General features: G+C 41.2%; 1 protein-coding gene across 1 annotated transcript in view; it reads left to right on the top strand.

Moving 5' to 3' along the window:
- Nucleotides 1-7997: 7997 nt before the first annotated feature.
- The window catches only part of znf385b (zinc finger protein 385B), a 43476-nt gene continuing 30137 nt past the window's right edge, over nucleotides 7998-21336 (top strand). Inside the window, exon 1 of the mRNA XM_034561673.1 lies at nucleotides 7998-8241. The gene's annotated coding sequence lies outside the window, so the exon portion shown is untranslated. The remainder of the gene's footprint in view (nucleotides 8242-21336) is intronic.

Here is a 21336-nt window from a genome sequence, read left to right as displayed (position 1 = left end):
TCACTACGACTGCAGTTTGTGTTATTTAATACTATAATTAACAATAAATTATGATTTCTATGATCTATATAGGAAGCCAAACAGCTTTTTATATTCTGAGCCGAGCTGTTTTTTCTTCAGCTCGTCTTCTTCAAAGAGCAGACTGAGGATGAATGTAACGTAGCTCTTCCTCCTGCAGCTGATTGGTTCAGTGTCAGATCCTCATGTCAAATTATCCTTCTTGCTTCTTGTGTCCTGATGTTAAGATGAGTTATTATCATTATACATCCTTTGAATACAGTAAATATCAAAATGTGACCACTAGTTGCTATTGGGCCAAAATGTTCATGACATTTTTATTTATATATATATATATATATATTAGTGCTGGGTAAAAGATGAAAACATTTAATCGATTAATCACATGTTTTTCTGTGATTAACTGCGATTAATCGCATTATGCGCAAAATTCAAGAATGAATAAAAAACTAGTGTATTGCACACTTTTATTTTAAAGTAATGTTATCAGAACATTATAACAGGCACTCTGGGCGCAACAGCAAGTTAACATACAGAATATAAATCTGTTTTAAAAAAAGGTCTAGCACAAAAATAATTGACTGTGCAGGGGACCTTTAGTCTGTAAAGCCTCTGAAAAAACAAAGCAGTTACACTAACCCCGCCGCCATCTTTGTAGTCCCCTCCGTTTCATACAAATCGACGGAGCGTCTTGAGGCTCATCCGCGCCGTCTTTCGTGTTCCAAACGCGTTTGGTGTGAACGCAGCATGAGGACGCTCCTCAGACGGACCTCTTCCTCTGCAGGAAGCGGTCTGCAGTCCGCTGCTCTCCTCTTGGCCGAGGCAGTTGTTCATTGTTCCTGCGTTGGTTTATCGACAGTTCTCCCGCACGCCGCAGTAGTCTGACGAAGTTTAGCTCCACTGGTTGTTTAAATGCTGCGTAACGCCTTTAAGACGTACTTCATGCGCGTAGTACTTCATGCACGTAGTACTTCATGCTCGTAGTACTTCATGCTCGTAGTACTTCATGCTCGTAGTACTTCATGCACGTAGTACTTCATGCTCGTAGTACTTCATGCGCGTATTACTTCATGCTCGTAGTCCTCCGGTGATAAAGATAACTCAGAGCTGCCAACTTTTCAAAAAACCTTGGAGTGAGATTTTGTCGGGGGTGACCAACATTTTGCTGCGCACGCAGCCACACACGTTGGTGGCTCAAATATCAGGACATTTGAATTAATTTGGCGTTGTGCCCATGTTGTGCCCTGCATTGTGGTGGTTTGTGGGGCCCATAGTCGTTGATAGGAGCGGCCTACTGGAGATGGACAACATTGGTTACATTCTGTGAAGCAAAGACATGGTGGTTCGCCTCCAGGAAATGTTGGTTTAAGTAGATGTTATTTCATGCATTCTAGTGGATTTTTGGGTGGTATGCTAAAGATGTGCAATACCTGAACTTATTCCGATTCATGTCCATCTGCTCATGACTTGCAGGTCCTTCTAGACTTGAGCTGAACATTCAACCAGAAAACTATTGTTGTGCCTCAATGACTGTCTATGTACCACAATATAGCCTAATTAATAGACCTGTGTTTAAGAAGGTAGGTTGATTGACATTTTGATTCCAATGGTATTCAACTAATTCTTAACTGAAACCTAACCTATATTGTTAATAATTGTATTCTTAAGAGCAAAAAAGCAAAAAATGACCCAAGATTAGTTAGGGAGAAATATTTTTCATTATGAAATAAAAGTGCAACAAATAAAGTGCTTAAACAGTAGCCTTTTCAACCAAAAACAATGGCTCAACACAGAAATAAAACAACAAAAAATGATTTTTTTACGATTTGTGGGCAAGGTTGTACTGGCCTGTGGCCTTCTTGGAGGCCTTGATGGCCGCTGAGGGGGGCTCCCCTCTGAAGCAGGGCTCCAGGTCGGCCATCTTTATGGCCATGATGGAGGACAGGGTGCCATCCAATGCCAGGCTATTTCTGGTCTTTGTTTTATTTAGTCCCACAACTGAAAACACCCTCAGCATCTGCATTTGAATGGGGCAACACCAGGACCAGCTTGGCGACGGCAGCAAGCCTCTGAAATTCTTTGGCTCCTGTCACCTATTGAAAATGAACCAAGAACAAAATGGAAAAACATACCATATTTTGTTTTCATTAATACTGTAAGTATACTGTAACACACTTCAGATGTAGTCAAGCCACACCTGCCAAAAAAAATGTATACCTTATGTTTCCTTGTTGCCATTCCAGCCCAGAAGCTGTCCATATCTGTCCATATCTCTCTCTGTCCTGTCTGTTGCTCCTCTGTCTGTTGCCCTGTTGTTTCTATAAATTGTTCTGGCTGTTCTGACAGTGGCTGGTTCTTTAAATAATATAATAAATGTTGTTTTTGTCCTTGGCCTGTCAAAGGTCTTTTTACGAGACATCTTTGCTACCTTAAAGAATTTAAATGTTTTTTAATAACTACTCTCATTTACAAAAATGAATTCTATTGCACACATTTCCTGTCTTTGTTAAATTCTTTGGAATACATCTTACCTGTTCAAAGTGCTGTTTGTAAAATGATTGAGAGGGTCCTTTTCTTTGGCCTGTAAATAAAAAGATAAATGTGAGCAGCCTTAATAAACAATGCTATGATGTTTTGAGCATGCAGTATACCAAGAGGTTAACAAGGTGCTCTCCTGCTGCTTGTTATGACAGCTGAGTGTACATTCAACACACACAATCACACTCACAAAAAACAACGAATCATTTCTTTCAAGATTTAAAGTTTAAGAGAGTTAACATACCTTAGTCTCTGCTCCTCCAGAGTGTCTCTTTGAAAATCTTCTTCTGTTGCTAACTTCGGGACTCTTTGGGATAAATAGGATGTCTATGCAGCGAATAGGGTTACAGATGCGCTCCTTAGCGCCACCTATCGTCGGGGAGTTTGAAAAGGAACGAACGCGTCTCGGGGAAGGACCTCCCACTCTGCCCAAAATCAGAATTTTTTTTTGCCCTGAGAAATTGGTTGTGTGGCGTGAGTGTGTGTGAAAACATGCAAATGCTTTTGTCACACGGCGAAACCGTGAGAGTTGGCAGCTCTGGATAACTCCAGTTTACAGTGGTTACAAATAACTTTGCTTTTATTAACTACGCCGTCTGGTAGAGATTTAAAATGAAAATGTCCATTTAAAAGTGCATTTCTCCATGTTCTCGGTCAATGTGTGCAGCAGCATTAAACAAACACCACGTGTTGTAGAAAATCCATATTTTATGTGTGGTTGTAATACTTAACATTCGATTGTTCACTATTTGTCTCATGTAGTGCAAATATGTGGGTTTTAATAATAATAATAATGTATAAGGTTATTTATTTAGCATCTGTATATAAGTAATGTATAGAGAAATGACAACTATCTTTACATATATGTATTTATATAAATGTGTAAATAAATATGACATCCAACAACTCCGATATGGCCAATCTTTTGTCCTCAATTCCAAAAATAACATAGTTAACTAAATAAAAGGATATAAACATTTTGACCACGGTGAAAAGTAGATTTATTTTATTTTGGAAAATCCCATTTGTGTGACCTCAACAGACTGAACATGCATTTGGTTCATTTGTGAGATTACATATTAGATATCCCAAACCTTATTTAATATGCCTGTTAAGATGATTAGTTCTGTTAAATGTATTTGTTGGAATGCTGTGAAGTGAACTTCATCTCCAGACACATTTCAGACACATTTCAACACAATTCAACTTTTAAATGTTGACATAATCTTCAACTATTACTGTATGATTCAGCTTTTTGATACTGCTGCTGCTACTTCTTGGAACCACTGATACTTCTACTACAACCACTACTAAAACTCCAGCTGCTGAAAACTATTCTTGTTAGTACTACAACAAAAGTAGAGGGCTCTCTTCTGCCTCAATTTCATTGGCGATCAAGAATGCAAACGTTATTTCTTCCGCCATAGTTATCAAAATGAGGTCTGTAAACTAGTACTAAAGTAGTTCCAACTGTTGTTGCGACTTCCTGAACACTGACTTCCGGTGTGTTCTTTGAACGCAGCTGAAAACTGTCGGATTCGATCGCAGTTTTGTGGCCACGCCCCCTGCAACGGCCGCCTGCTCTCGTCTGGATTTCAGGTGTCGGCGTTAATGGATTGCTGCGTTAACGCATTAATAACGCGTTATATATATATATATATATATATATATATATATATATATATATATATATATATATATATAGCTGCAATTGTATCACAGAGGAGTGAAGACCATCCGGACCTGGGCCTACAGGTGTGTCCTGTGCTTACACACTCTTTCAGGTTCCACCACTTAACACTAGAAAGTACAGGTTGTTGAACGCAGCATTTGTGTTGACAGTAAACAGACTGGTCAGCTTACAGTCTGACTTCACCCGCCTTTCCCCTGTAAATGTAGAATACCTCAAATGGGTGAAGGCACGCTATAAAAAAAATATATATATATATTTTTATGTAATTTTATGTAATTGAGTTCCTTCCCTGAATACAAATAAGTAGATTACTGGCAAAGATGTCCACTATTGTTATCGTTGTACATGTACTTCTTACTGATTTGGGACAACCCATAACCAGTTGTGGAACGTTTATGACTCGAGTATTGAAAGTAAGTGGATTGTTGCACTCTGCTTGGTAGTTCCCTTTTATGCTACTTTGTCCTTGCACTCTCTTTAGAATTCATACAAATTATTAAATGTTTTGGATCAAGAGGGCAGCGGTGTAAAAAGCATTTGAAATGCTTGCACAGTATTGCTTCAATTTTTTTAAATGTAAGATACAGTACTCTCTCACAGTACTTTCTTACTTTCGGAAATTGAACTGACTTTGATGCAAACATATTTTACTTATACGCAAGATTTCTAAATGTGTGACCTTTTACTCTGCGATTCTTCTGCCTTTGACCTGAAAGAAGAACTGTGGGTTGTGAGTCGAATCGTCCTAAACTAAAGGTGTTTTCAGTAACTTCTGGCTCAACATCAAAGCACACTCACCATTATTATCCTTTATATTATATTATTATGAAGCTTATTTATTTGTTTTGGGACACGGCTGGTCAGTTCCCTCTCTCTCTCTCTCTCTCTCTCTCTCTCTCTCTCTCTCTCTCTCTCTCACACACACACACACTTGTACAACCTTGATGTGATGTTCAAGGTGAGATGTGTGTGTAAGTGGGTCGCTGCCGTGCTGGACTGTGATTGGCTGTACGTCCTGAGGAGCAGATGAACTGGATTGGTTTGCTGCAGTTGCAAATGGAGGAACAGATCCACTGGGACCTGTGAGATGTGAGCTGCAAGGGACTCTGGGAAACCACCGCAAGGTCCTGGGAGTGGGGGTTGAGGGTAAAGTCAGAGAACTGCGCACGATCACTGAGAAGATGATCCTCATCTTTTAATTTCTACTATAGACCCCAAATGTGTCAAACATGTCGGGCTGAACTTGTAACTATTTACAAAATGATAAAAGGTATGTGTAATATTTTCATTTGAACATTTCAATATTTCACTCAATGTTAACGTTATGAAGCTTCATAACAGCAAAATGATTTTCTTTTGGCCACTTGGGGGCAACGGAAACAATCTGTGAACACAACACTGACATAATATCTCCTGAATCAGATGAAATGTTGAACTCTTTAGCAAATGTTTGCTTCCTCATCCATCCAGCAGTTAGATTAAAGTTATTATTCGGTCGTATTTGTGTCCACCTGTCCGAAGAAAGTCCAATAGTCACTCTCTTTTAGCTCCATTTTTGGTCCCTATACCAACTCCTGAGGGAAATATCTGGCTCTTTAGTTGCTAAATGCTCCACTATGTTCACCAGCTAGTCTCCAACTCTGTCGCTTGCATGTTGCTTATATAATGACTTTAATGAAACTTATGAAGTAACTGAAGAACCCTTTAAAGTTGGGTGTGTTTACAGGGGCAATAAAACACACTTCTCTCTACACCCAGATGGGAAACCAAGAAACATGGTTTGATTTGCAGTATTAAGCTACTCTGTCACTAAGTTAAAGGATTAGGAGGACATTTCTTTATTTCCTCCATTTTCAACAAATCCCATGAAAAATACTAAAACCGACAATATGTGTAACTGTCTGACTTCTCGACTGTCTGTGGCTCTCGAAAGACGTAGATCTTTAAAAAATAAAAACGCTCACAAATGTTTCATTACTACAAAATAAATGGTTCAGTAATTGCCTAAAACATCTAAGCATATGCTACTCAAACAGAAGGATGTAGTGCATTTGTTAGGAACTATTTTGTATTAATACACATTTAGTGAGTCACCTGGTGTAACAGCATGGCTCCCTGATGTGTTTGGATAGTTTGTGTACAACAATGGAGCTCTAGCACAGATTGATCAGACGATATGGATCAATTGATAATTCTTGGTTTTGGTCTCTTCGTGATATTTGTTTGCAGTAAAACAAATACAGAATATCACCAATATCATATTACTTTAGACATATGTCTTTAAGAGAGGGGGCTCAGCTTCAGCAGTTTCCCATCATGCTTTGGGTTTGTTGGGAGGTTGACAACATTTCTGAGCTTCAGAGAGAGAGACAGACGGGCAGATGTGTCTCTCTCAGAGGGGTAGTGTGGAATGTCTCAGCTCTCTGACATCATGCTCTGTCTGCCTGTCTGCCTGCCTGTCTGTCTACCTGTCTGTCTACCTCTCTGTCTGCCTGTCTGTCTCTCTGTCTGTCTGTCATCTGGTAATTTCCACTCTCTTAAAAAGGCACCATTCACCATCAGTCAAAGACAATGCAATAAAGAACCAAAGTAAATACAATATATGTCCATCCTAAAGTATCAGTTGATCAAAACGTTTAAGTGGTATTAGTTTATTTTTTAAACTGCAATGTACTTCTTTTTTGTTTCACTCCAATTTAGTTTGTTGTTTGACAGCCAGAAAACTAGTTATATGATATGGATATATAAATGCAGGAAATATCATTCCTATTTTAAAATGTATTTAAGAAACTCTGACATGAAAAAAGGGTCAACAATAAATATTGATCAAGAACATGTTTTGCCCATGTTTGTCTATGATACTTCAGTTGCAGTTCTTTATTAATGGATATATTATTATGTTGTGTTGTGTTCCTCCCCAAAACATCTGATACACAGTTTTTAAAATATTTAATTTGTATTTTTTCAACAACCAGATATAGGAATGATATGATTATTAATAAGGATATATTATCATAAATTAAACTATCCAACAGTATTTAAGAAATATTACAATTGCTTCACCTTATCAGTTGCAACATTCAAGTGCTGAGCACATCAATGCATTGATAATTATAATAATTTAAAATCAAATTAAATTTGAAATGCAACATTTTGCATAATGAGGAGTATATTTTTACTTAGAAGTAAAAACGTAGTAGATTAAGTATATCTTGATGCTAATACTTTTGTACTTTTACTTGAGGTAATATGTTGAATGCAATATTTGACTGATTTTGTGATATTGCTACTTTTACTCAAATATAACATTGGAGTATTTCTTCCACCATTGTTTCAACTGGAAGAAACTGCGAAAAGATCCTTTAACTTGACACGTTATGACGTCACGAACAGGTGAGTTGACAGTAAATACAGAGAGAGAGAGAGAGAGAGAGAGAGAGAGAGAGAATACCGAGCTGGTAACAATGCTTGTGTTGCAGCCAGTATTTACAGTTTGTATTTTTGGCTACAAGTCAACCTGCTGCTCACACACGCACACGCACACGCGCACGCGCACACGCAAGTAAGTAACTGCTTTTTTTAAAGGCATAATTTTTTTCAGGTTCATCCAATTTTGTCTTTTTTTTGGCTGCAATTTAATCCCCTGTCTCTCTCTCTGTTTCTCTCTTCTCACTCCCTCCCTCTCGCTCTGTGTTTGTGTGTGGCGCATGCGCAGCCCCACCACTCTGCTCGGCGCAGAGCGCGCGGCTCTCCGCTGCTCCGACAGAGTTGATGATCAGTGTCCCGGATACCTGATGGTTGGATGGATAGATGTTCGGACGATCGATGGCCTGATCAATCAAAGGGCCCGCGCGGACTCACAGTCAGGAGACGCACGCGCGCACACACGCACACACCTGTTCAGTATTGATTATTGCTTAATGAGCGGCTGATATTGTCTGAGTGGAGGACAGCGCGCCTCCACTTTCTTCATCCATCCATCACCTCCTCCGGTAAGTCACCTTCCTCCTCTTCCTCCTCCTCTTCTGTCTCTTTCCCTTTATTCCTTCTATTCTTCTTTTCCTTCTTCTTCGTCTTTTTGTTATAAAACGGGCCGAACAGCGGCAGCAGAGGCTTTGAACCGATTGTTGTTACACCGACAATGTCTTTTCCGTCAGTCCGGCCTGTCTGTGATTTTAAAATGACTTCATAAGCCTGTGTGTGATTTTAAAATGACTTCATAAGCCTGTGTGTGATTTTAAAATGACTTTATAAGCCTGTCGGTGATTTTAAAATGACTTCATAAGCCTGTGTGTGATTTTAAAATGACTTCATAAGCCTGTGTGTGATTTTAAAATGACTTTATAAGCCTGTCTGTTTTTACATTTTTCTGTCGAATTTCCGTAAAGTGCTGGTTTCAGCTGATTTTGAGTGCAAAAGTCCTATATTTACTATTCTTTTGAAATGTATAAGCTATACATTTCAAAATATAAAGTAAAGAATAAAGTAAACATAAAAGTGTGTTGGGAGAAGTATGCTATTTAAATAAAAGTATGCATCCATCTTATTTGTTTGTAGACTATTAAAATGAACCAGTGTGTACAGCTGTCAGATATGTGTGGTGGACTATGGCAAAGTTATTACTGTGACAGTTAGTTCACTTTACTGTGGAGTATATTAAGGAGTCAGTACATGTTGTTGTCAATATTTAAATAGTTTTACTTTGAATGCAGGACTTGACCTGGAATGAAGAATGTTTTTAATAGTGTATTATTACTACTTTAATTTTAATTAACGATAGTCATTTTTTATTCACCACTGTCTGTTTATAGTTCTAGTCTTCAATCTTCTCTCAGTCATTTTCTTGTTGTACTTATACTACACGTAGAGCTTCTTTGATTTGTTTGATTGACAGAAATTATCGTCAGTTTTTTTGATAATCAGTTAACCTCTTAATCAGTAAATTTCTTATTTAGAGCATACAACAAAGCAAATATTAGATGGTTCCATGTTCTAAAACGCATGGATCTGAGTCATTTCAATATTTTAAGGGTTGTTGGGACTGTTGATCCGACATAAATAGACATTTAAATGAGGGCTCTATAAAATTGGGATGAGCATTTTCCACAGTTTTGATTTGTTTTATAAACCAAACAATTAATCAGTAGATTGAAAAAATAATCTGACAATCGATCGACATGTGTTTTTGTCTCTCAACATGTTCTGTTTCTTTTTTTATTCTCGTCTGTGCTTTAATACTCTTTTCTTTGTGAAATGAACTGCAGTTGGTTTGGGCATATGAGCAGGTACATCCAAACTGAAATGTAAATATGTTTAATTCTTAAAGCAGAGTAACAGATTGGGACAGACTGTTTTCTTTTCTTCACTTGGAACAGTTTAACATGCAGTCTTTAATTATTTACATCAAAACACTTTAAAAAAACCTCTCTCTCTCTTTCTGTCACAGAGATGTTGTTAATTTTCACATAGGTGACAGTATGACAGGTTGTGTGTGTGTGTGTGTGTGTGTGTGTGTGTGCGAGTGTGTGTGTGCGTGTCTTTGTGCGAGTCTGATAATGACACCTGATCAGCTGGACTGTAGTGCCCCCTGCAGCTTGGACAGAAAGGGGACCTGAACATTGATGTTCCTCTTAAAAACATCTCTTCTTTTGCTTTCCTACCTCTACCTTTTCTTTCCTTACCTCCTCTGTTCCTTTCCTAACTCTAAAACTTTCCTCCTTTACCTCCATCTTTCTTCAATGCCTCCATGTTTTACTACTTTGCCTTTGTGACCTGGAAACTGATTTCAGTGCCGCCGTCTCCTCCGTCGTCCCATACGAAATGAACAACACCTCCATCCTTAAGTCCTTTCCTTCCTTCCTTCCTCCCAAAGCAGAGGAGTTTCCCACTCAGTGTTTCCTCCTGACACTCTTTGTTTAGACGTTTGGATCTTCTGTCTGCTTCTCATGCCACTGTGAGAAGAATTACCACTAATGAACTTAATTAAATTATTCTGTTCAAGACACAAGGGGAAAGCTGACAGTCTGAGGAAAAGCAGGAACACATTCACACTGAGCTCAACGTCCAATCAGGAGACAGAAACACAGAATTGTAAGACTATACCAGCTAGTCGTTATTAGTTACTAAACCTCCTACGGAACCATTTTAAGCGACTGTCAGACTGTATTAATTGCTTGTTATTCAGTCTGAACCTGCCGTTGGTACTAACCTCCTCAGACTGACCCTCATGGGCGCCCAGTGTCAAAGCACTCCTATCTCCACAAAGGGAGACAGAAGGGGAAACACTACAGGTGAGCTGTTCATGCGTTCATGGATCTCGTCTCTGCTCGGCCATTTCCATGTTCCGATCTCGACACAGGAAGAGGAAGGGATTGGACACAGTGCCCGTGATGTCGGCTGAATTCTTTTCAAGCATTGCCTGCAAGACATCTTTACGGTGCACACTTTCTGGTCGAGGTGGCTCCGAAACGCAGTATATTCTTGCATAAGTACACAAACTGCCTTTGCCCCCCCCCCACACCACACACACACCTTCAGCAGCACTTCAGCTACGCGATAGAAGCATGAGGGTCTTCTTTTATCTCTGAGGCATCATCATCATCATGGCTAAGTCCAAGAATGGTCTATGTTTCACACAGATCATCAACTACCACGCCCAAAAGGTGGAGTTTCTTGGGGGCCATGCTCGACTCGCGTCGTACTGTATAAGGATGTTGGTGTTGACTGTCACGGGGGCTCCTGCACACGCGGCACTTGGTTACCGTTCCCTTCTCCCTGACGGGTTGGGAAGCATGGTAGGTGATGTGGGGCCCCGACAGAGGACTGACACAGGCAGGGTTCTTGGTCCTTCAACACTTCAGGTACCTGATACTGGGGAGGCCCGTGTTGGTGAGGACATACTACTGCACCATGGTGGCCGACATCAGCAGTCGGCGAGTTAGAGCAACGGTTACGATATTGCAACCCTTGTTCTGCGAGCGCAGGTGGAGCCCTCCACCAAGGTAACCCTGCTGCCACTACACCGCTCGCTGCAGAAGGCGTGGCCTAGTTTACAAGCTGCCTTTTAGACTATGGGGTATTTGGGGTATTTCCTGATTGGCCGGCTACGCGAATGCAACTTATCAGGGGACACATTTGTGCTCGTTATTGGAGGAGAGCTTTACCCATAGAGTCCAGGGCTCCGCTTGTGCGTACAGAACTAGAGTTACAATATCGTAACCTTCGTTAGACCACATACAAACTGACTTTACTTGCTGGTAAAATGATCAACCGGTTCTCAAGATGCACAAATAAACTGATTGTGAGTAGCTTTGACAGCCTGTTTGAATTGTCAAGTTGTACAGTGCAGTAGAGGTACGTTCATCATACTGTAACTCTCTCTCCCACACACAAATCAATTTTACCTATTTATAGAACATGAGAACAATACTAAACACTGCGTTTTTGTGTTTGTGTGCCAGGACTCCAGCAGTGGGCAGATTGAGGGGCAGCATGTTGTTACGTCAGGACAGATTACTTTGGAGACCTGCAGAGAGAGAGCACACACACACAGGCACACGCGCACACACACACGCACGCACGCACACACAAACAAGCAAACTATTCTTTCTGTACTGAATCTAACCTCCCTCTTTGTGTCATGTGTCATGTGTGTGTGTGTGTGTGTGAGAGTGTGTGTGTGTGTGTAAATGAGTATGGACCGACAGCAGCTTTAATGAGATCATCGTAAGAGCAACAGAGACATGAATATTGCAGCAATATTCAATCGAAATCAACATTACGTTGATCTTGCAGACCGTCACATGAGAAGAATGATACCACTCTCATGTCAGTTTGTTAAATATGAAGCTTGTTAGCTTATCACTTTAGAAATGTTTTTGATAAAAACTTGTTCTGAACTCCATCTGGACTCAACATAGTTTTGTGCTTGCTCTGAAGTTTTGATGATGGTGACATTCCCACAGATGTGTTTCTGCCACTGTAGCAGTAATACTGAGAGTATTGCAGTTTGTGTGGCGTATAGTGTGTTTGTGTGTGTGTGTCTGTGTGTGTGCTAACCTAGCTAGGTGCTGCCTACCCTACGGAGCGCTAACAGCTAGCCACCTCATTACTCCCATTCTGTCTGCTGTGATTTATGGACCTTTCTACCTGTGTGTGTGTGTGTGTGTGTGTGTGTGTGTGTGTGTGTATGCACCTGCTCCCCATGTTGTCTCAGGAAGTTTAAATTAATTTTCCATCATGTGACGAAAAGGAAGTGATGACAGTAATCAAATGTGATTGGATGATTATCATCAAAATACAATTAGTGGCCTGAAGACAATCTGAGAGAGAGAGAGAGAGAGAGAGAGAGAGAGGTGGAAGGAGGGAGGGGTTAGGAAAGAGTCTATAAAAAGTGTAGAAAGGAAAAGTTGAATTTGAATTTGTGTGTGTGAACGAAAGTGCGTGTGTAAATAGGACGGCAGTGATGAAGTGTTTCCTCGTGACCTGTGTCTCTAAGGTTATTACACACACACACACACACACTCTGAGGATGTGAAGGTCACACTGACACACGTACGCACACTTACACACTGTGCCCCCAGTTAGGGGGCTTCAGGTTGCAAGTTGCCATTGCGTTTAACCTCTGAGACACAGAGACAGCCGGACCACGTCCTCACCAATCCATCTGGATCGGTCGCTTTCATAAAGATTCAGTCCTGCGTACGAAACAGGAGGAAAATGGAAAAATCTCTTCCACTTCATTGTATGTTGTTTACTCGAGAAGATTGAAACCACTCTCATCTGTCATTTATATTTGAAGGTATGGGCCAATGGTTCATATCTATTGCTGCAATCGGCAAGTTGGAAAGTCTGTTCTAGTGCGACCTTTGGACTTAAAGGGGAGCACCACCTAAATAAAGAAGTCCAATATGTTATTTCCCGGGCCAAAGTTGATATTTGTGTCCTTTTGCTCCTAGTTCTCAAAGCCAGAAACCAGAGAAATTAATCTGAAATATATTGTACGCATACAGTCTGGAGCTGCTCCATAGACAATGAATGGGAGACCAATTTTGAGCTTCATTCTGTTGCTTTTCATTCTGTTGTATTTCATTCAGTTTTTACCTATATTAACATCTTTCACAATTCATACGTTATACTTGATGAATTCACACTTCTGAGTTTTGGATTAGGGAGAGAGTTGTTCATGTAAACTCATATTTTTGGTCCGTCGTGGAACACAGAAACAACAGGTATTAATTCTGACAATGGCCGTAGTTCCCCTTTAATGACAACAGCTGTATTGTGTGATTGGCTGTATTCCCATTTAAAATGAGTGAACACAGAGAAAACTTGACCTCCCTAATCATTCGTTGGCACTCAGCACTAAGCCTATTAGTTCCTACAGGAGATGTAGAGCTTAAAAAACAGCTCAGTGTGTAGTTTTGAGCTAATGTTACTCGAGAGTTTCCAAGCGAGCTCTCTGCTAAACAGAATGAAATTGGTGCTTTTGTCTGTTAAATGAACTAATCGATTGCTTGACTAAATACTATGAATGTTATCCGACTATGAATTTCGTTGGTATGGGACGGCCCTACACGTTACTCCAACAGCAGGAAATGGTGCATCTATCATGGACTATTTTCGTCAGCGGCTCGATGTGGATGGAGGGTCACAAACCGAAAGATTTGTTTTCAGATCGAGCTGGCTTAGTGCAGACTTTACTCTCAGACCGCTTCTGTGTGTCAGCAGGAAAATTACAGTCAAGTTAATCTTGTTAAACGCACAAAGTCACAGTGCCCCTAATGTGAAGGTGACACTTTATATATATATATATATATATATATATATATATATATATATATATATATATATATATATATATACACATACACATATTGAGACACAACCTTACTCAACATCCCCCTCTCCGTCTGCCCTAAAACTCAGTTTGAAGTCTTTAAATCCTTTGAGCGTTCAAAACAAATGAGTATGTACTCACTTAAACCACCTGCCCACCAAGGTGTGCGTTTCCTTGTGTGTTTCTCGTGTTTCTTCTTCCATTAGTTGAGTGGAGCGGCTGTTGAATGTTTGATGAGTCAGCATGCTGAGAAGGAAGTGATGTCACGGCCGTCCCTCTCGTCTTTCGGGGCCGGGCTGAGGTTTTCCAGCAGCGGCTTCGAGTCTTAAACTTTAACTGTGAATACCACAGACGCTCTCCATCATGTACTTGTCAGTACTGAAGCAGAGTTTGTAGTAGTGTACAGTTTTAAATACTGTAGGGTGGAAGTAAATATCACAGAAACAGAAAAGGCTGCCATGAGTTGAAAAGGAGTGCAGGGGACAAAACCTTATTTTTACGCTCGGCTCAGTAGGAGACGATGTTTGATGACACATTGTCACACCAGCGAGTCGAATAACGCAACCTGGTCAGTGCCCCTGAGCTTCAAAACACGTGATACATGAAACAAACGTCATTATTCCAATCTTATTTCTAACTTGGTTTTTCATCGCTTTAAGGTTTGACTGGCGCCTTCTTTGATGACGTCATCTTGTTGTCATATCTTGTGGCTTTTCTTCAACTTGCTTCAGGTTTTCTTTACTCTAAAGAATTCCGACCGGCACCAGAAACCAACCGACAGTTCCTGTGTTCTCTTATCTCCGTGTAGCCGCCATAGCCCCGACATGTAGTTACATGTGTGAGGAGCTGCACACCGAGTGAGTTAAGTGTGTCATGTCAGTCAGCCGATGACACCTGAGCCCTCTCCATTTCCTGAATGGAGACCATGAGATGAGGTCAACCGTTGGGTTTTAGATACTAGACCCGAAGGGCGACAACAAACTTCCATGCTCAAAGTTTGTATCTTATTCTTATGCACACTGACACTATTACACACACACACACACACACACACACACACACACACACACACACACACACACACTGAGTCACAGGGAGTTCCCAGGAGTTCAGTGTTGTCCTGAGAGACACTCCAGCGCGGCGGGGGCAAAGTCAGAGTACTGTCAGTAGATGTTCAGAAGAGTGTGAGTGGTAATCTCTATTATTAGAACACAGATTATACTGATACTGCTACAACACACCAAAACTACACGCACGCACGCATGCACGCACGCACGTACACACACACGCACAATGCACGCACACTCACACACACACACACACGCGCACACACACATGCAAAACACTTATCTGTGGATTATAATCCAAATCCCACAATCTCCTTCTGGCTAGACCAATCATGTCCCACCAAATCATGCACAGCCTGCTGGGTAACCTACATGCCGGGGTGTGTATATGTGTGTCTGTGTGCGTTAATCCCTGACATGTCTGTAATAGAGGAACATCTGGTTTATCTTTGTGGCTTCCTGTTCAAACAGGAAACAGAATCAGTTATAAATATTCACTTTAATCTCAAATGATTTCATTTTTTCCTTTTGGCACAATTGCAAGAAGACTAAATATGAAGCTACGGTTAAGCTTAGCTTAGCATAAAGACTTCTCAGGCATGTTCACTACTTGGTTGAGCGCAGTGACTTCTGTTTGCATCTCAACCTCATGATGACGACAGCAACACAGTAACGTCTAGAAAGACTCTTTTCTTTTCAAATTGTATTTTTATACTTAGGTTCTCGCACGGTTTAAATGAATGGGATGTATTGTGTTAATTAGCAAGACATTCTCAGACTAAAAGTGCCACATAACACAACTTGTGGCGTTAAGCTTCAAGCGTCCCCTCTAGCTATCAGCTTTTGGACTTCTCAGTGCAGTTTTACGCGGGAAACGACCAGCGGTCTCCTGAATGAAAGTCCTGTTTAGTTAGCTGTTCCCCCATCAGTTTAAGCTAAGCTAACCAGCTCCTGGCTGTAGCTTCATATATTTCTTTTTAACTCTCAGCATGAAAGCAAATGAGAGTGTTGTGTCCTTTGGGTCTGCGCCTTTTGTTAGCGGTAGTACGAGTTCCGTGCTGGATCTCAGTGAACATTTTATTCTCCTTGAACAGTATAAGTGTCAGGTCTCGGTGGAGCGGAGCGGCTATTTAAAGAAGGAACAGAGGTCACGGTGTCCTGGAGTGAAGGTTTGAAATGTCTGAGAAACCTCACTGTACCTGCTCTGTGTGTGTGTGTGTGTGTGTGTTTGTGTGTGTGTGTGTGTGTGTGTGCGTGCGTGTGTGTGTGCGTGTGCGTGAGAGAGAAAGATCCCTGTTAACAATACAACATGGTGTCAGTTGTGTAAACATCAACTCATCACAAGTCTGATTCGACTGTAGGAGAGTGCACAATAAACAGTGAGGCTGGAGTCACAGCTAGAGCAATATCTATATTCATGGAGACTGATATTTATATATTTATATTGACGATATAATATTATCAGTTGCAGCCAAAAACCTGCTGAGATTCAGAGAGTGCCTCATCCAGCCACACTGCTGACCTGACAGATGGGCCGAAGAGCCAGCTCCCTGTCTGACGCTGGACTGAGTCCCTTTAGAAAACCACTGTGGTGGCTGGGGCTTAATTAGCCTCAGCTGCATTAGATCAGGGGAATGCGTCTTGGACCCTATATCAGGGTGTGTTAAAGATGGAGCAGGAGACCGGCAGAGCAGGATCACAATAAAGAATATTGCCAAATGTTACACGACGTGTGCTCATTCCTTGGTGCTGGGGGTGGGGGGGGAAACCCGGGGATTGTGACAGGACTTGTTACAACCACCTAGAGAGAAGTGAGCATGTGGACGGAGAATAGAGTGGACTGGAGTTCACATTACATTACATTACATTACATTACATGTTATTTAGCTGACGCTTTTATCCAAAGGGACTTACAATAAGTGCATTAAACCATGAGTCCAAACTCAAAACAACAAGAATCAAGCAAGTACAGTTTCTTTCATCTGTGTGTGTGTGTGTGTGTGTGTCATAGTTTCCCAGTCGACCGCAGTGACATCACCAGCTGCGGTGTTACCACACAGCGCTTCCATGACAACCAGAAAACAGACGGACAGGAAGCTGGACCATCTCCAAACCTGTCGTTCCACCTGTCTGACTCGGTGGTTTTCCATTTAGCTGACACGGCGCCTCCATTCCCCCCTCCGCGTCTTTCCCCCGCGTCTCAGCTCCTCCGGCGTTCATTTTGAGGAGACCACAAACACTCATGATGGAGGCACCCTTCACTCTCCTACAGTGTGCCGAAATAAGTCAGACAGCGTTTTTTAAGACCAACAGTTGTGAGGGAGCAATAAGAACAGCTTTGAATACGCTTAATAATATACATATTTTGTGTGTGAAAAGCTGCAGGTACAGATAGTCTGATCCTTTGCAGACAGTTTCCACGACTGTGTAGCTGTTTGGGTCCAAATATTTGGACAGGATACCTCTTTTTCCTGAACGAGGAAGGATGCATTTTGGCAACCCGAGATGACAAAAGAAGGAATGTTGGCCGGTGAAGAAAAAGCAGACAAAGTTCCAGAGTTTGGAGATTTTGGTTAAACGAGTCGCTGTGGGCGTCCAACCTCCCCCTGTCCTACTGTAATAAAATGATGCAATGACTACTTATTTAAAGTAATTCATACAACATTCTTCATGTTGTTTCCATCGCCGCCCAATAAACACAAACTTATCAAAAGGGTTTTTGCTGTCAGGATGAAAACATGCACGTCATACCCTTGTGGTGCTTTGCCACGTTTAAGGTCGTGGAACGTCCTCGATGAAAGAGAACCGGGATTGATTTCTGGCTTGTTGTCCGGAGGAGGGAGGAAGCAGAATTAGCCGAATGGAAGGCACCTTATGTGTCCTCAGGAGTGTCTTGAGGTCACGGCGTCCTGCAGGTCTTCAGGCTCACTGCAGTCTGAACGTTCATGAACGTGTTCCCATGAGAGCGGCCGGTCGTTGTCTGTGTCCCCGCCTTGAAGCTTGTATGGTTTTGTGGAAACGGCTTACGTCTCTCAGGGGAAAGGGGAGTCGGGTAAAGGATTGGTAATACGACAGAAAGAGATGCGTTCTGTGGCCCAGAGAGCAAACTGAGAAACACACACACATGCGGCGTAATGAAAGTGTGGGAGGAAGCCAGGTGACACATCAGTGTGTCGGGAGGAGGCCGGTGTGTTAGCACAGCTGGTTGTTTCCGGTTTTCAACAGTCATCTTCTTTTCACCATTTTTTATTCTATCGCCTTTTATAGCCTTGAAAGTGTTTATTGTTTTCACCATAATGACAGTCACAAAGTAGTATTAGTAGCATTCTTTTTATATATTTGTATTTATTTTGTTGTTTTGGGCCCACGGCTAATCTTGCATACTACTGGACTCACATCTTTGGGGCTCATGTATTACTTACTGTATGCACTAGGACCGATTTTATTTATTTCTATATTATATTTCCTTATATTGATGCCTCCTCGCTCCTCTTAACTGACCCGGTAGAGGCTGCATGCGATCAACAACTGCTTCATTAGCAAAAGACCTTTCTGGCAGTCGGCTAGGCTAAAAACAAACCTTCCCCTTGTTCCGTTGCAGGCCACATTCTGGCGTTCTTCAGGGCTCAAAACCTGGCACCCGTTGAAAGGTTTGGTCTCATTTTGAACCAGATGATCGGCAGATTAATTCCATGTCACGATCCACTCAAGTTTAGGCATTATATGAGATGAATAAATCCACATCTTTGTCAACTACTGTCTGTTTGGGAGGGGAGACAAACCTTGTGACTGTCCTTCTCCAGTATGATTGGCGTTTGCATTGAGGTTTGCATATTTATATACATAAAATATTGGAAGAATTAGAGAAGAATTAGAAGAATACATCAAGTACAAGTTTTTCTGCAGTTTACCCACAAACAACTTCAGTTTTGTGAGGAAAATGCGAGCTGTTGTCTTAGGAGCGGAAAGGAAAAACAAAGCTAACGTAAACCCCCTTTTTCCCCCTGAATTCAGCTAGTTATCTCCTCCCAACAAGCTTCATAAATCCAGTGGTATATTTGTGCTTTCAGGTCAGAGCTGCACCACTTTGAGATCGGAAATGAAACGCTTTGCAGAGGTTTGAACTTTGTTAGAGGTCATACACAGCCTGGGAGGAAGCTCTGCCTGAGTGGACCTGGATCTTGAAAAAAACACAATGATATAGATATTCATGCATTTTCTAGGTCCGATTTTATTTCACCTGCATTTATATCACTGGTTCTTAGAAGGAGTACTGTTGGGGAAAATGGCAAATGATTTGTCAATGTAATGTAGGTTTTGAGTTTTTCTCCAGTTTCTTCTGATTTGTAAGATCTCAGATTCCTGGAGGGACGAACAAGCAAACATCAAATTGTATGTAGCAGTTCGTTTCAGCATCTCTGATGCCGCCGGCCACTGCTCTGTGTCTGTGTGTGTGTGTGTGTGTGTGTGTGTGTGTGTGTGTGTGTGTCTGTGACCACTGTCATTACCAGCTACTGGCCTCAGGGTGAGAGACAGCCACTCTAAGACATCTCTCTCTGTCTTTTCACATCTCCATTAGTTCTTTGTACCCTCAGGTTACTCTGTGTGTGTGTGTGTGTGTGTGTGTGTGTGTGTGTGTGTGTGTGTGTGTGTGTGTGTGTGTTTACACTCTCTCTTTCAGGGAACAGGGACATACATTAGTGTCCTCCTCTCTTCATCTTTTACATCCAGCAGGGTTCAGAGCTTTTGACCAATCAGCCCCTCATCAGAGTCCCTCATCAGTTCACTCGCTGACATTAAAAACAAGTAAAGATAAGATAGCTGATGGTGTAAACTTGTATTTCCATGTCTCCGTGATTTCCTACGTTGTCAGATAAGTTGAAGGTCTCACACAAACTCTTCTTCAAACCTGAACAATGACTCATAACAGCTTTCATACCCCACTGAACAATAACAGTGCAGATTAGGTCTTGTAAAGCTGACACACATTTTGGACATAAAAGGGTTTCACGCAACAACAGTCAAATAGTATTAATGGTGAGGGGAGCTGCCAGTGGTTAGATTACATTTCTCACATTGTTCTACAAGAGAAATAGATTTGTGCTGTTAATGAGATGTTTCTTTCTTTGCTTTTAAGGTTGAACAAATAAAATAATCTGTTACCAAAAGTGAAAAATGTATATACATTTGATTTTTTTCCTAATGCGTGTACAACCTTTCAAAACAAAAGTTCAACGAGTTCCACATTTAGTTAAATATGCTTGTTTTCACTGTCTAGCCAAGAGAAGATGATTAGAAAATTGATTCCATAATCATATGTCAGTTTAATATAAAGGTTCAGGGGGTGGTTAGCTCATTGTAGCATCCCACTGGAAATGGGGATATAGCTAGTCATGATATTTTCTGAAGAAAGTGAAACGCAGATAATTTTCTTGAGTTAAAGAGGAGTCGCATGCATAAAAGACTGGATACCATACATCTGTGTGTAAGTGTAAATGGTATAGGAACCAGCACATATCCATGTGCTGGTTCATCCTCCTCTAGACTGGACTACTGTAATTAACTCTTCACTGGGATCACTGGCAAGAACATCCAAAAACTGCAATATATTCAAAACAGCGCTGCCAGGATCCTGATGACAGTCCGGAAATATGAGCACATAACACCCGTTCTCCACTCACTCCACTGGCTCAACCCGGATTGACTACAAAGTCCTACTCCTCACCCATAAATGCATAAATGGACATGCACCTCCCTACCTACAAGAACTCATTACTCCCCAAACCTCTACCCGCACCCTCAGATCTACAAACAGCTCGCTCCTCCGGGTCCCCAACACCAAGCTCCGCACCATGGGCGACCGGCCTTTTGCTCAGCAGCGCCGCACTTATGGAACAGTCTCCTTGACCACCTGAGGGCAACACACATTTTAACTATGTACTGGCTCTGTGGCACTCTGAGATTATTGGATGGAGAGTGCCTTACAAATAGAATACATTATTATTATTATTATTATTATTATTATTATTATGTGGTACTCCCTTATTTATCTCAAGGGAGGTTGTTTTGAGAACATTCATACAGATCATAAATACAACACATGTTCTATCAGACAAATTTGCACAACACCGGTTCTGAGCAAAAACATCCAAAACAACACTTTGTATTAAAAAAAATGCAGT

This window comes from Cyclopterus lumpus, chromosome 21, assembly GCF_009769545.1.
Source record: "Cyclopterus lumpus isolate fCycLum1 chromosome 21, fCycLum1.pri, whole genome shotgun sequence".
NCBI lineage: Eukaryota > Metazoa > Chordata > Actinopteri > Perciformes > Cyclopteridae > Cyclopterus > Cyclopterus lumpus.
Note: the sequence above shows the minus strand (reverse complement) of the source record. Positions and strands in the feature narration are given on the sequence as shown.